Source organism: Pongo pygmaeus, chromosome 6 (genome assembly GCF_028885625.2).
Source record: "Pongo pygmaeus isolate AG05252 chromosome 6, NHGRI_mPonPyg2-v2.0_pri, whole genome shotgun sequence".
NCBI classification, from domain to species: Eukaryota; Metazoa; Chordata; class Mammalia; order Primates; family Hominidae; genus Pongo; species Pongo pygmaeus.
Window position 1 is genome coordinate 12,998,955 of NC_072379.2, and position 12,955 is coordinate 13,011,909.

At 46.7% G+C, this 12,955-nt stretch overlaps 1 pseudogene; it reads left to right on the forward strand.

Moving 5' to 3' along the window:
• The window catches only part of LOC129041207 (putative postmeiotic segregation increased 2-like protein 1), a 47,357-nt pseudogene extending 46,709 nt beyond the window's left edge, over positions 1-648 (forward strand).
• Positions 649-12,955: the final 12,307 nt, after the last annotated feature.

The following is a 12,955-nucleotide window of genomic DNA, read 5'->3' on the forward strand; positions in this document are numbered from 1 at the left end:
AATAACAAAACAAATCTCTATTTGTGAATAAATGAATCTTGAGATCATTTATGGTTTTGCAGTTCAACCTGAAAAATCAAATCAAAGCTTTTACCAAAGCAAAGCATGTTTAGTGCCCTCTGTCTCACTGTCTTTTAGATGCCAAACCTTAGATTTTATGATGACTCCTCAACCGTTTAGATCTTAGTTATCTCAGAGGAATCATCAGCTTTTTAAGAAAGTTTTGAGAGAAAAGCAAGTGAAGAAAAGCATAGTCAGTGCCCAACATCACAGGTCTCTCACTGAACACGCCATGCCTGGTGTTCTCTCACAGCGATGTCACCATTTCTACCTGCCATGCATCGGCGAAGGTTGGGACTCGACTGGTGTTTGATCACAATGGGAAAATCATCCAGAAAACCCCCACCCCCACCCCAGAGGGACCACAGTCAGTATGAAGCAGTTATTTTCTACGCTACCTGTGCGCCATAAGGAATTTCAAAGGAATATTAAGAAGGTACAGTAAATTAATCCTGGTTTTCAAGAGTATTGGTTAATGCACATAAGCAAAAGATTTACTAAAGATGTTTATTCTTCAGCTGATTCTCTTCCCATAATCTATTGAGAAATGCTTTATTTGCATTTCTCATTAAAGACTTAACTTTAGGGTGATTTACTTTTTTCTTTTCATCACATAGTGTTTATTAGGACTGGGCAACATAGTGAAACTCTGTATCTATGAAAAATTAAAAAAAAAAAAATTGACTGGGCATGGTGGCATGCACCTGTAGTTCCAGCTACTTGGGAAGCTGAAGTGGGAGGATCACTTGAGCCCAGGAACTTGAGGCTGCAGTGAGCTATGATGGCGCCACTGTATTTCAGACTGGGGGACAGAGTAAGACCCTGTCTGGAAAAATATATATACATATATATATTTTATTTTTATTTTTTATTTTTATCTTTTTTTTGAGATGGAGTCTCACTTTGGTGCCCTGGCTGGAGTGCAGTGGCGCGATCTCGATTCACTGCAACCTCCACCTCCCGAGTTCAAGCGATTCACCTGCCTCAGCCTTCTGAATAGCTGGGATTACAGGCGCACACCACCACGCCTGGCTCGTTTTTGTATTTTTAGCAGAGACGGGGTTTCACCATGTTGTCCAAGCTGGCCAGTCTGGTCTCGAATTCCTGACCTCAGGTGATCCGCCCACCTCAGCCTCTCAAAGTGCTGGGATTACAGGCGTGAGCCACCATACCTGGCCTTATGTACTTATATTTTAATGAGACTATTTCTCTTGGTTTTCTGATAAATGAAGTACTGGAACCCTTATGAATCTGAATGCAAATGAAACAGCTAAATGTTATGTAATTGTTGTGTTTAAAAAGCAGATTATAAAACTATCTGTATTATATGATTACAGTTTTATAAAAACAAAACAACGGCCTAAATGTGTATAGTATAAAGGCTGGAAGAGTCAGTACCTTCATGTTCTCAGCGGTTATCCTTGGATGTGAGATCTCATGCACTTTTTGCTCTCTTCTTTGTGCCTTTCCATTTTGTGTGTGTATTTTTTACAATCTAAAAAGTTACTTAAACATATGCAGCTAAAAACATTTTTTAATTGTAAAGCATTTGGTGCTAATTTTAACTGTTCTTTTTTTAGACGGAGTCTTCTCACTCTGTCGCCCAGGCTGGAGTGCAGTGGTGTGATCTTGGCTCACTGCAACCTCCGCCTCCTGGGTTCAAGTGATTCTCCTGCCTCAGTCTCCCAAGTAGCTGGGATTATAGGTATGTATCACCACGCCCAGCTAATTTTTGTATTTTTAGTAGAGATAGGGTTTCACCATATTGGCCAGGCTGGTCTTGCATCCCTGACCTCAAGTGATCCGCCCACCTCAGCCTCCCAAAGTGCTGGGATTACAGGCATGAGCCACCACACCTGGCCTTTTTTTCCAAGCTTTTTTGTAAGTCAGCTAGCAAGAACACAGGAAGAAATACTCAAATCTCCCTTACACAGCTGGGGGCTATGTCAGGTTTTATAAGCATAGGCTAATGAGGTGTGATTTGATTGGATCTTGCAATAAAGTAATGCTGGGAGGTGTGATCTGACTAGATCCTGCCATGGGGTGATACCAAAACTCAATCTGATTGGATCCTGGCTCCTGCCATGGGGTGTCCAGTTCTTAAATCATTCCCAGCTCTTCAGGCCGAGCTCTATGGTTCCACTCCGTGGTGGTGCTTGGTTAACCTGGGCATGCGCAGGGTACATGACCTTCAACCTGTGGGTCCATGGCACTTGAAAAACAACCGACAACCTCATTACATAAAAGTTGAACTGAGCCGGGTGCAGTGACTCACGCCTCTAATCCCAGCACTTTGGGAGGCCAAGGCAGGTGGAGGTCAGGAGTTCAAGACCAGCCTGGCCAAAATGGTGAAACCCTGTCTCTACTAGAAATATAAATATTATCCAGGTGCGGTGGCGCACCCTTATAATCCCAGCTACTCTGGAGGCTGAGTCAGGAAAATCGCTTGAACCTAGGAGGCAGAGGTTGCAGCGAGCTGTGATCGTGCCATTGCACTCCAGCCTGGGTGATGAGTGAAACTCCATCAAAAAAAAAAAAAAAAAAAAGTTGAACTGGATTTGGTCTGATGCAGTTGTAGATTTACAAACCTTGCCCCCACCCTCCTGCCGACACCTTCCACTCCTCATTCTTGAGGGATTAGGGATGGAGGTCATGCTTCTGTATCGACTTCTTGCTGACCAGGGGCACTGTGTCCCCTAAAGTGAGAGGAATGAAACTCTTGGCCTTCTGAGTTCAAATGAGTCATGGTGACCAGTGAGATGTTGGGGAGAGAAAGGAGTAAACGATAAAAAATTAAAAACCGGCAGGGCACGGTGGCTCATGCCTGTAATCCCAGCAATTTGGGAGTCTGAGGCAGGAGGATCACTTGAGATCGGGAGTTCGAGACCAGCCTGGCCAACATGGTAAAACTGCTGTCTCTACCAAAAATACAAAAATTAGTTGGGCGTGGTGGCACACACCTGTAATCCCAGCTACTCAGGAGGCTGAGGCAAGAGAATCGCTTGAACCTAGCAGGCAGAGATTGCAGTGAGCCGAGATCGTGCCACTACACTCCAACCTGGGTGACAGAGTGAGACTCTATCTCAAAAAAATAAAAATTAAAAAATTAAAAACCTGCAGCACCGCCTCTTAAATAATGCAATGGTTTGGTAAGCACATGCACCCCAGGGAGGTAGTGGCAGATTCAGTCAACCTTCCCAGCAGCGTGGAGACGCACTCAGGCATAGCAGGTGTTGATGTGGTTTGAACCCACAGCTTGGCTCAAATCCACACTCCCCTACTTAGTACCGAGTGAAGCAACTTACCCTCTAAGTGCCTTACTTTTCTTTTTTTTTTTTTTTTTTTTTGAGACAGAGTCTCACTCTGTCACCCAGGCTGGAGTGCAGTGGCATGATCTTGGCTCACTGCAAACTTTGCCTTCCAGGTTCAAGCAATTCTCCTGCCTCAACCTCCCAAGTAGCTGGGGATTACAGGCGCCCACCACCACACCGGGCTAATTTTTGTATTTTTGGTAGAGATGGGGTTTCACCATGTCGCCCAGGCTGGTCTCGAACTCCTGACTTCAGGTGATCTGTCTGCCTCGGCCTCCAAAAGTACTAGGATTAGAGGCATGAGCCAGCACACCTGACCACTTTTCTTAACTATATTTGTTATGTGGATGACTTGTGTTAACACAAATAAGATGCTGCTTGTCATCTTTAAAGAAAATAGGTGGCAACAATAGCAAGTCCTGTTTTTATTTGTACTTATGAGGCTTTAATTAAATGCTAAGAATTAAAATGCACATAATAATAGACTTTACCTCACAAACTGGCTTCAATTATTCAATGAGAGTTATATGTATTACTTAAATGAGGTTAAATTTAACCTTTAAAAAATGATTTATTGTGGCTGGGCACAGTGGCTCACTCCTGTAATCCCAGCACTTTGGGAAGCCAAGGCAGATGGATCACTTGAGGCCAGGAGTTCAAGACCAGCCTGACCAACATGGCAAAACCCCATCTCCGCTAAAAATACAAAAATTAGCCAGGCATGGTGGTGCACACCTGTAATCCCAGCTACTCAGGAGGCTAAGACACAAGAATCGCTTGAACCCTGGGAGGCAGAGGTTGCAAGGAGATGAGATCACACCACTGCACTCCAGCCTGGGCAATAGAGTGAGGCTCTGCCTTAAAACAAAGAAAAATGATTTTGAGGGATGATGGGGTGTCACTATATTGACCAGGCTTGTCTCAAACTCCTTGCCTCAAGCAATCCACCCACCTCAGCCTCCCAAGTAGCTGGAACTACAGGCGCATGCCACCACGCCTGGCTAAGTGTGTGTGTGTGTGTGTGTGTGTGTGTGTGGCTGTGTGTGTGTGTGTGTGTGTGTGTGTGTGTGTGTGTAAACAAGGTCTTATGTTGTTTAAGCTGCTCTCAAACTCCTGGGCTCAAGTGATGCTCCCACCTCGGCCTCCCAAAGCATTGGAATTACAGATGTGAGCCACCTCACTGAGCCCTCCACCTTTCAGCTGAACTCAGAAAAGTACAATCTTTTAACCCAAAGCATTCCTCACACTTAGGGTCAGGAAGAGCCCTTCATGCCCTGGAGGCAACTACTAACCCTCTGCTAAACACTCTTGACTCTGGGTGTGAGAAACACACCTACTGTGCCCCAGATATTTTTCCAAATACAACTTAATTTAGCCTTCACGACAACCCTGGAGTGAAGAATCATTAACTTTATTTCATAGATGTGGAAACTGAGACTCAGAGGCAGGAAATGACCTCCTTCTGGAGGCTGCAAATTCTTTGATGCTCCTTTGATCAACAGGTGGGAGCTGGCCAGAGGTGGGGGCTCACGCCTGGAATCCCAGCACTTTGGGAGGCCAAGGTGGGAGGATTGACTGAGGCCAGGAGTTTGAAACCAGCCTGGGCAACATAGCAAGACCTCATCTCTACAAAAAATACAAAAATTAGCAGGGTGTGGTGGTGCACACCTGTAGTCTCAGCCACTCGGGAGGCTGAAATGGTAGCATTGCTTGAGCCCAGGAGGTTGAGGCTGGAGTGAGCCATGATCAAGCCACTGCACCCCAGCCGAGGAGATGGAGATAGACCCTGTCTCAAACAAACAACAACAAAAAAATAGGTGAGGGTCAGCCAGGTATGTTGGCTCACGCCTGTAATCCCAAAACTTTGGGAGACCAAGGTGGGCGGATTGCTTGAGGCCAGGAGTTCAAGACCAGCCTGGGCAGCCTAGCAAGATACCATCCCTTAAAAAAAAAGTTTTTAGGCTGGGCATGGTTGCTCATGCCTGTAATCCTAGCACTTTGGGAGGCCAAGGCAGGCGGGTTGCCTGAGCTGAGGAGTTTGAGACCAGCCTGGGCAACATGGTGAAATCCTGTCTCTACTAAAATACAAAAAAATTAGCCAGGTGTGGTGTTGGGCACCTGTAATCCCACTACTCAGGAGGCTGAGGCAGGAGAATTGCTTGAACCCAGGAGGCAGAGGTTGCAGTGAGCCGAGATCACGCCACTCCACTCCAGCCTGGACAACAGAGCGAGACTCCGTCTCAAAAAAAAAAAAAAATGTTTTTAATTAGCCAGGTGTGATGGTGCATGCCCGTGTCCCAGCTACTTGGGAGGCTGAAGCAGGAGCATTGCTTAAGCCTGGGAGATCAAGTCTGCACTGAGCTATGATTGCGCCCCTGCACTCCAGCCTGGGCAACGGAGGGAGACCCTGTCTGAAAATAAAAAAAGAGGTGGGAGCCTGTGACCCCCGCCTTTAATTTTGGCCCAACCTTAGTAACAGGATAGTCACTGAGTAGGGCAAAAGTGATGTTATGACATTTTTCAGCCTCCAATTTACAGTCTAAAACATGTACGCGGTGGCCCTGAGCTGTTGTGTAAATGGACTCACTGCCCTGAGGCCACCATGCTGCAATGAAGCCCAAGCTAACCCTAGGATGTGCCCTGAAACGACATGAAGACACATCCCCAGCCAGCCTTCCACTACCCCATGCTTCACTTCCCCATTCTCACCCCCGCCTACCTCCTTACTCCCTCCACCCCTCCACCTGCCTCCAGCCAGAATTGCACAGCCAAGTACTTCCAGAATTGCTGGTCTAAAGAAATCACAACAGGCACTAAGTTTGGGGCAATCCATTTAATGCTACTAAGTTGTGGGATGGTTTGTCTGAGCAGCCCCAGATAACAGAACATTCCTTGAGGTCACACACTAACCAAGCTGTGATTCGAACACTGCCTCTCAAATTCACAAGCAAAAGGGGGAATTCCGGTTTAAAATGCCAAAAAGAACTATTTCTTGCTTTTATTATTTTTAATTTATGTATAATATACATTTATATAATAATTTACGGGATACAGGGTGATATTTCAATATATGTATACAATGTGTAATGATCACATCAGGGTGATTAGCAGATTCATTTCCTCAGTTATCATTTCTTTGTGTTGGGAACATTCAAAATCTGCTCTTCTACCTATTTGAATATAGAAAATAAATTGTTTTGTTTTTTGAGAAAGAGTCTCCCTCTGTCGCCCAGGCTGGAGTGCAGTGGTGCAATCTTGGCTCACTGCAACCTCTGCCTCCCAGGTTCAAGCAATTCTCCTGCCTCAGCCTCCCGAGTAGATGAGATTACAGGCACGTGCCTCCACTCCCAGCTAATTTTTGTATTTTTGGTAGAGACAGGGTTTCACCCTGTTGGCCAGGCTGGTCTAGAACTCCTGACCTCAGGTGATCCGCCTGCCTTGGCCTCCCAGAGTGCTGAGATTACACGCGTGAGCCACGGAACCTGGCCTCTCCTCTCTAATTCTATGAGATTAACTTTTTTAGCTACCACGTGTTAACACAATCATGCGGCATTTGTCTTCTTTTTTTTTCATTGAGACAGGGTCTCATTCTGTCACCCAGGCTGGAGTGCAGTGATGCAGTCATAGCTCACTGCAGCCTTGACCTTCTGGGCTCAAGCGATCCTCCTGCCTCAGCCTTCCTGGTAACTAGAACTATAGGTGCACACCATCACGCCTAGCTAATTTCTTATTTGTATTTTGTGTAGGCATGGGGTTTCATTCTGTTACCAAAGCTGGTGTCGAACTCCTGGGCTCAAGCAATCCCCACACCTCCACAAAGTGCTGGGATTACAGGCACGAGCCACCACACCCAGCCCATTTGTCTTGCTGTGCCTGACTTATTTCACTTAAATAATGGTCTCCAAGCTCACCCGTGTTCCTGCAAATGACAGAATTTCACTCTTCCAAAGAGAATTTTTTTTTTTTTTGAGATGGAGTCTTGCTCTGTCACCCAGGCTGGACTGCAGTGGCACAGTCTCAGCTCACTGCACCCTCCACCTCCCAGGTTCAAGCGATTCTCCTGCCTCAGCCTCCTGAGTAGCTGGGATTACAGACCTGCGCAACCACCCCCTGCTAATTTTTGTATTTTGTAGAGATGGGGTTTCACCGTGTGGCCAGGCTGGTCTGAACCCCTGATCTCAAGCAGTCCGCCTGCCTCGCCCTCCCAAAGTACCAGGATTACAGATGTGAGCCACCATGTCCGGCCCCAGAGAGAATTTTTAAATCACATGGGTTGTGGGATCATGTGCCTTGGAGAGAGAAAAACTGTTAGGAAAAAAGAGTAGAAAACCAAACAAACAAACAAAAAATAGCAGGAAGACAAAGGGCGTGCAGTGTGCTTTGAGGATTTACACAGGACAGAAACGGTGGGAATGGCTGTGTGGCTTTGGAATGAAAAATAGGTTAATAGAGCTGATCAATGCAAGGCGAGTCTGGATGCACAATGCCATGAAGGATGGCTGTTTTAATGAGGAAAGAGACTGGGAGAAGGGTCAATAGGGAAACCCAGCTTTCGGGCCCAGACACTGGAGCAGCCTCCACGCTGCCATGGTCTGGAGAAAGCTATGGCAGGGTCACAGTCTTTGACCCGTGTGCTCATCATTGGTGCCTCTGTTGGAAAGGCGGCTGCATGCTGCCAGGATAGTAGCAGGTGAGTGGCAGGCTTTGGGGTCTGCAGACCTAATTAGAAGGAGGACAGGGCAGGCCTGCTGGCTGTGCCGCGACAGAAGGCAAATTTATGACTCTCTGACCACAAAGGAGAGTCCCACGGGGCTGAAGCCTGCCGAGGACCGAGGAGATCATGAGATTCCCATTCAGCCAGCCCCATGGAGGGGAAGGAGGGGACGAGGGAGCCAGGGAGGGTCCTTGGCTTTTTCCCTTTTTCTTTGGGTCTGAGGCTCAGCCTTCCTGGGAGGGGCTGGGATCTGGCATTTACATTCACAGGTCTGGTCTATTTAAAAGGACAGACTTACTGTAGTGACCTCAAAATTATACCCTTGAACTTGCAGGTTCTCCACAGTTTCTTTCTTCGGGTGGGAATGGAGTTGGGTTACAAGCATCTTTGAGATGCTGTATTAGTTTGCTCAGGCTGCTATAACAAAATACCACAGACCAGGTGGCTTAAACAACAGAAATTTCTTTTCTCACAGCTCTGGAGGCTGGAAGTCCAAGATCAAGATGTTGGCAGGGGTGGTTTCTCCTGAAGCCTCTCTCCTTGGCTTGCAGATGGCCGCCTTCTTGCTGGCTTCTCACATGGTCTTTCCCCTGTGCACACACCCCTGCTCTATCTGAATGTCTCAATCTCCCCTTCTTTTTTTTTTGAGATGGAGTCTCACTCTGCCACCCAGGCTGGAGTGCAGAGTACAATGGCACAATCTCAGTTCACTGCAACCTCCGCCTCCCAGGTTCAAGCAATTCTCCTGCCTCAGCCTCCCGAGTAGCTGGGATTATAGACTTGCGCCACCATCCCCCAACTAATTTTTGTATTTTTAGTAGAGACGGGGTTTCACCATGTTGGCCAGGCTGGTCTCAAACTCCTGAGCTCAAGTGATCCGCCCACCTCGGCCTCCCAAAGAGCTGGGATTACAGGCGTGAGCACCGTGCCCACCCGTGCCTCCTCTTTTTTTAAGAGACAGAGTCTGACTCTGTCACCCAGGCTGGAGTGCAGTGGTGCAATCATAGCTCACTGCATCCTCGAACTCCTGGGCTCAAACAATCCTCCTGCCTCAGCCTCCTGAGTAGCTGAAACTACATGTGAATGCCACCACACCCAGCTAATTTTTTAATTGTTTGTAGAGATGTAGAGACAAGGATCTTGCTATGTTGCCCAGGCTGGTCTTGAACACCTGACTTCCAGCCCTCCTCCTGCCTCAGCCTCCCAAATTGCTGGGATTACCAGAGTGAGCCACCTCGCCCAGCCTCCAGACCTTTTTGAATTCCAGAATTGAAAAGCAATTTTAGATCTATAATATGGTTTTTGGAGGATTGCTGAGGGACTCACTAAGAAACAATAGTAGGGAGAGGAGAGCTTGAACTAACACTTACTGGAAGAAGACAAAGAAATCCTAGGCTGGGCGCAATGGCTCATGCCTGTAAATCCTGCACTTCGGGAGGCCGAGGCAGGCAGATCACTTGAGGTCAAGAGTTTGAGACCAGCCTGGCCAACATGGTGAAACTCTATCTCTCCTAAAAATGCAAAAATTATCTAGGTACAGCAGTGCATACCTAGTCCTAGCTACTTGGGAGGCTGAGGCAGGAGAATTGCTTGAACCCAAGAGGCAGAGATTGCGGTAAGCCAAGATCATGCCACTGCACTCCAGCCTGGGTGACAGAGTGGTATTTTGGTATTTTGGTATTTTAGATACCAAAAAAAAAAAAAATTAAATAAAAAATAAAAACATTAAAATCTGCCTAGAGGCCAGGTGTGGTGGGTACACCAGTAATCCCAGCACTTTGGGAGGCCAAGGCAGGAGGATCACTTGACCCCAGGCGTTAGAGACCAGCCTAGGCAACATGGTGAAACCTCATCTCTGCAAAAAAACAAAAATTAGCCGGGGATGGTGGAAGGCACCTGTAGTCCCAGCTACTCAGGAGGCTGAAGTGGGAGGGTGGTTTGAGCCCATGAAGCAGAGGTTGCAGTGAGCCGAGATCTTGCCACTGCACTCCAACCTGGGCAAGAGAGGCAGACTCCATCTCAAAAATACATGAATACATAATAAATGAAATATATTTTTTAAATGCCTAGAACATTCTGTTCTTCTTAGCAAGGCCTGCCCTCTATTGAAACTATTTTTCCAGAGCCTAATTGCCCTGTAGAAAAGAAAATATCCAACCTCACCCACCTCCTTCCACAACTGGATAAGAGAAATACCTATTCCAGCTCCCCCAGCCTTCCTATGTAGCCTAAAGGGCAGTGGGGATGGAACTGAGAGAAATCTGTGAAAGGCACAACCCTGGGGCATAGGCTCACTGCAGACTGAGACCTGGTCTGGCTTGGTGGCTTGTGAATTATAGGTACTATTTTGGACAGCAGATCTCTAGAATTTATTCACCTTATATAACAGAAACTTTGCACCCATTGAAGAACAATTCTCCATTTCCCCTCCTCCCAGCCCCTGGCAACCACCAGCCTATTCTCTGCTTCTGTGAGTTTGACTCTTTTTTTTTTTTTGAGACAGAGTCTCACTCTATTTCCCAGGCTGGAGTGCAGTGGCACAATCTCAGCTCACTGCAACCTCTGCTTCCCAGGTTCAAGCAGTTCTCCTGCCTCAGCCTCCCAAGTAGCTGGGACTATAGGTGTGCCCCACCACAACTGGCTAATTTTTGTATTTTTAGTAAAGACAGGGTTTCGCCATGTTGGCCACGCTGGTCTCGAACTCCAGGCCTCATATGATCCGCCCACCTTGGCCTTTCACTTAGCATAACATCCCCAAGTTCAATCATGGTGTTGCAAATGACAGGATCTCCTTATTTTTAAGGCTGAATTAAATACTTCATTGTATGTATATATCACATTTTCTTTATCCGTTCATGCGCTGATGGACATTTTTTTCTTGCTCCTTTAAAATAAGGTCACTGTCTATTAGCTTGGGCAATATGGCAAGATCCCATGTCCACAAACAATAAAAAAGATTAGCTGGGTGTGGTGGTCTGTGCCTCGTAGTCCTAGCTACTCAGGAGGCTGAGGCAGGAGGAGCACTTGAGCCTGGAAGGTGGAGGCTGCAGTGAGCCATGATCGCACCACTGCACTCCAGCCTAGGTGGCAGTGGTGTCTTCAAGAAAGAAATAATAAAATAAAGTAATTTCATCATTTATCCCATCTAAATATGTATTCTTGAATACTATTGTTTTGCCTGGTCTTTTTTTTTTTTTTTTTTTGAGACAAAGTCTCGCTCTGTCGCCCAGGCCGGAGTGCAGTGGCACGATCTCGGCTCACTGCTAGCTCCATCTCCTGGGTTCACGCCATTCTCCTGCCTCAGCCTCCCGAGTAGCTGGGACTACAGGTGCCCACCACCGCGTCTGGCTAATTTTTTGTATTTTTAGTAGAGACAGGGTTTCACCATGTTAGCCAGGATGGTCTCAATCTCCTGACCTCAGGTGATCCAACTGCCTCAGCCTCCCAAAGTGCTGGGATTATAGACGTGAGCCACTGCACCCGGCCTTTTTTTTTTTTTTTTTTTTTGACACAGGGTCTCACTCTGTCACCCAGGCTGGAGTGCAGCAGCACAATCGTAGCTCACTATAGCCTCAACCTCCTGGGCTCAAGTGATTCTCCTGCCTCAGCCTCCCGAGTAGCTGGGATTACAGGTGCATGCCACCACGCCCAGCTAATTTTTTGTATTTTTTGATAGCGACATGGTTTCACCATGTTGCCCAGGCTGGTGTCAAACTCCTGGGCTCAAGGGATCCACCCACCTTGGCCTCCCAAAGTGCTGAGACTACAGGCATGAGTCACTGCACCTGACCTGTTTTGCCTGTTCTTAAATTTGACATGCATGGGTGGGGGGAGGGGTGCTAGGGATGAAAAACAACACATCAGGTACAATATACACTACTCGGGTGACAGGCGCACTAAAATCTCAGAAATAAAAATGTTGCAAGCTATTGAAATAAGAATTTAAAAATATTAAAGTCAGCCTGGCCAACATGGTGAAACCCCATCTCTACTAAAAATACAAAAATTAGCAGGGCATGGTGGCATGCGCCTTGTAATCCGAGCTACTCAGGAGGCTGAAGCTGGAGAATCGCTTGAACCCGGGAGGCGGAGCTTGCAGTGAGCCGAGATTGCACCACTGTACTCCAGCCTGGGCGACAGATCGAGACTCCGTCTCAAAAATATATATATATATAAAATACAATATATATTATATATGTCATACATATTATATATTATATAATATATATATAATTGAGCCTGGAAGGTGGAGGCTACAGTGAGCCATGATATATCATATATATTTTATATATATATATATAAAAGTAAAAGACTTTGTATGCATTGAATCATATTTTGTACATGCTTTCATGTGTTACTCCTTGGTCTCATCATTATGTTCATACATGTTGAAAATAAGATTCATACATGTTGAATGAAGCAGCAGCGTCTTCTTTCTTGTTCCATTGTAAGAATATGCTACAATGGCTGGGCGCAGTGGCTCACGCCTGTCATCCCAACACTTTGGGAGGCCCAGGTGGGCAGATCCACCTGAGGTCAGGAGTTTGAGACCAGCCTGGCCAACATGGTGAAACCCCGTCTCTACTAAAAATACAAAAAATTAGACGGGGCCGGGGGCCGTGGCTCATGCCTGTAATCCCAGCACTTTGGGAGGCCAAGGAGGGTGGATCACGAGATCAGGAGATTGATACCATCCTGGTTAACACGGTGAAACCCCGTCTCTGCTAAAAATACAAAAAATTAGCCAAGCATGGTTGCGGGCACCTGTATTCCCAGCTACTCAGGAAGCTGAGGCAGGAGAATGGCGTGAACCCAGGAGGCGGAGCTTGCAGTGAGCCAAGATCATGCCATTTGCACTCTAGCCTGGGCT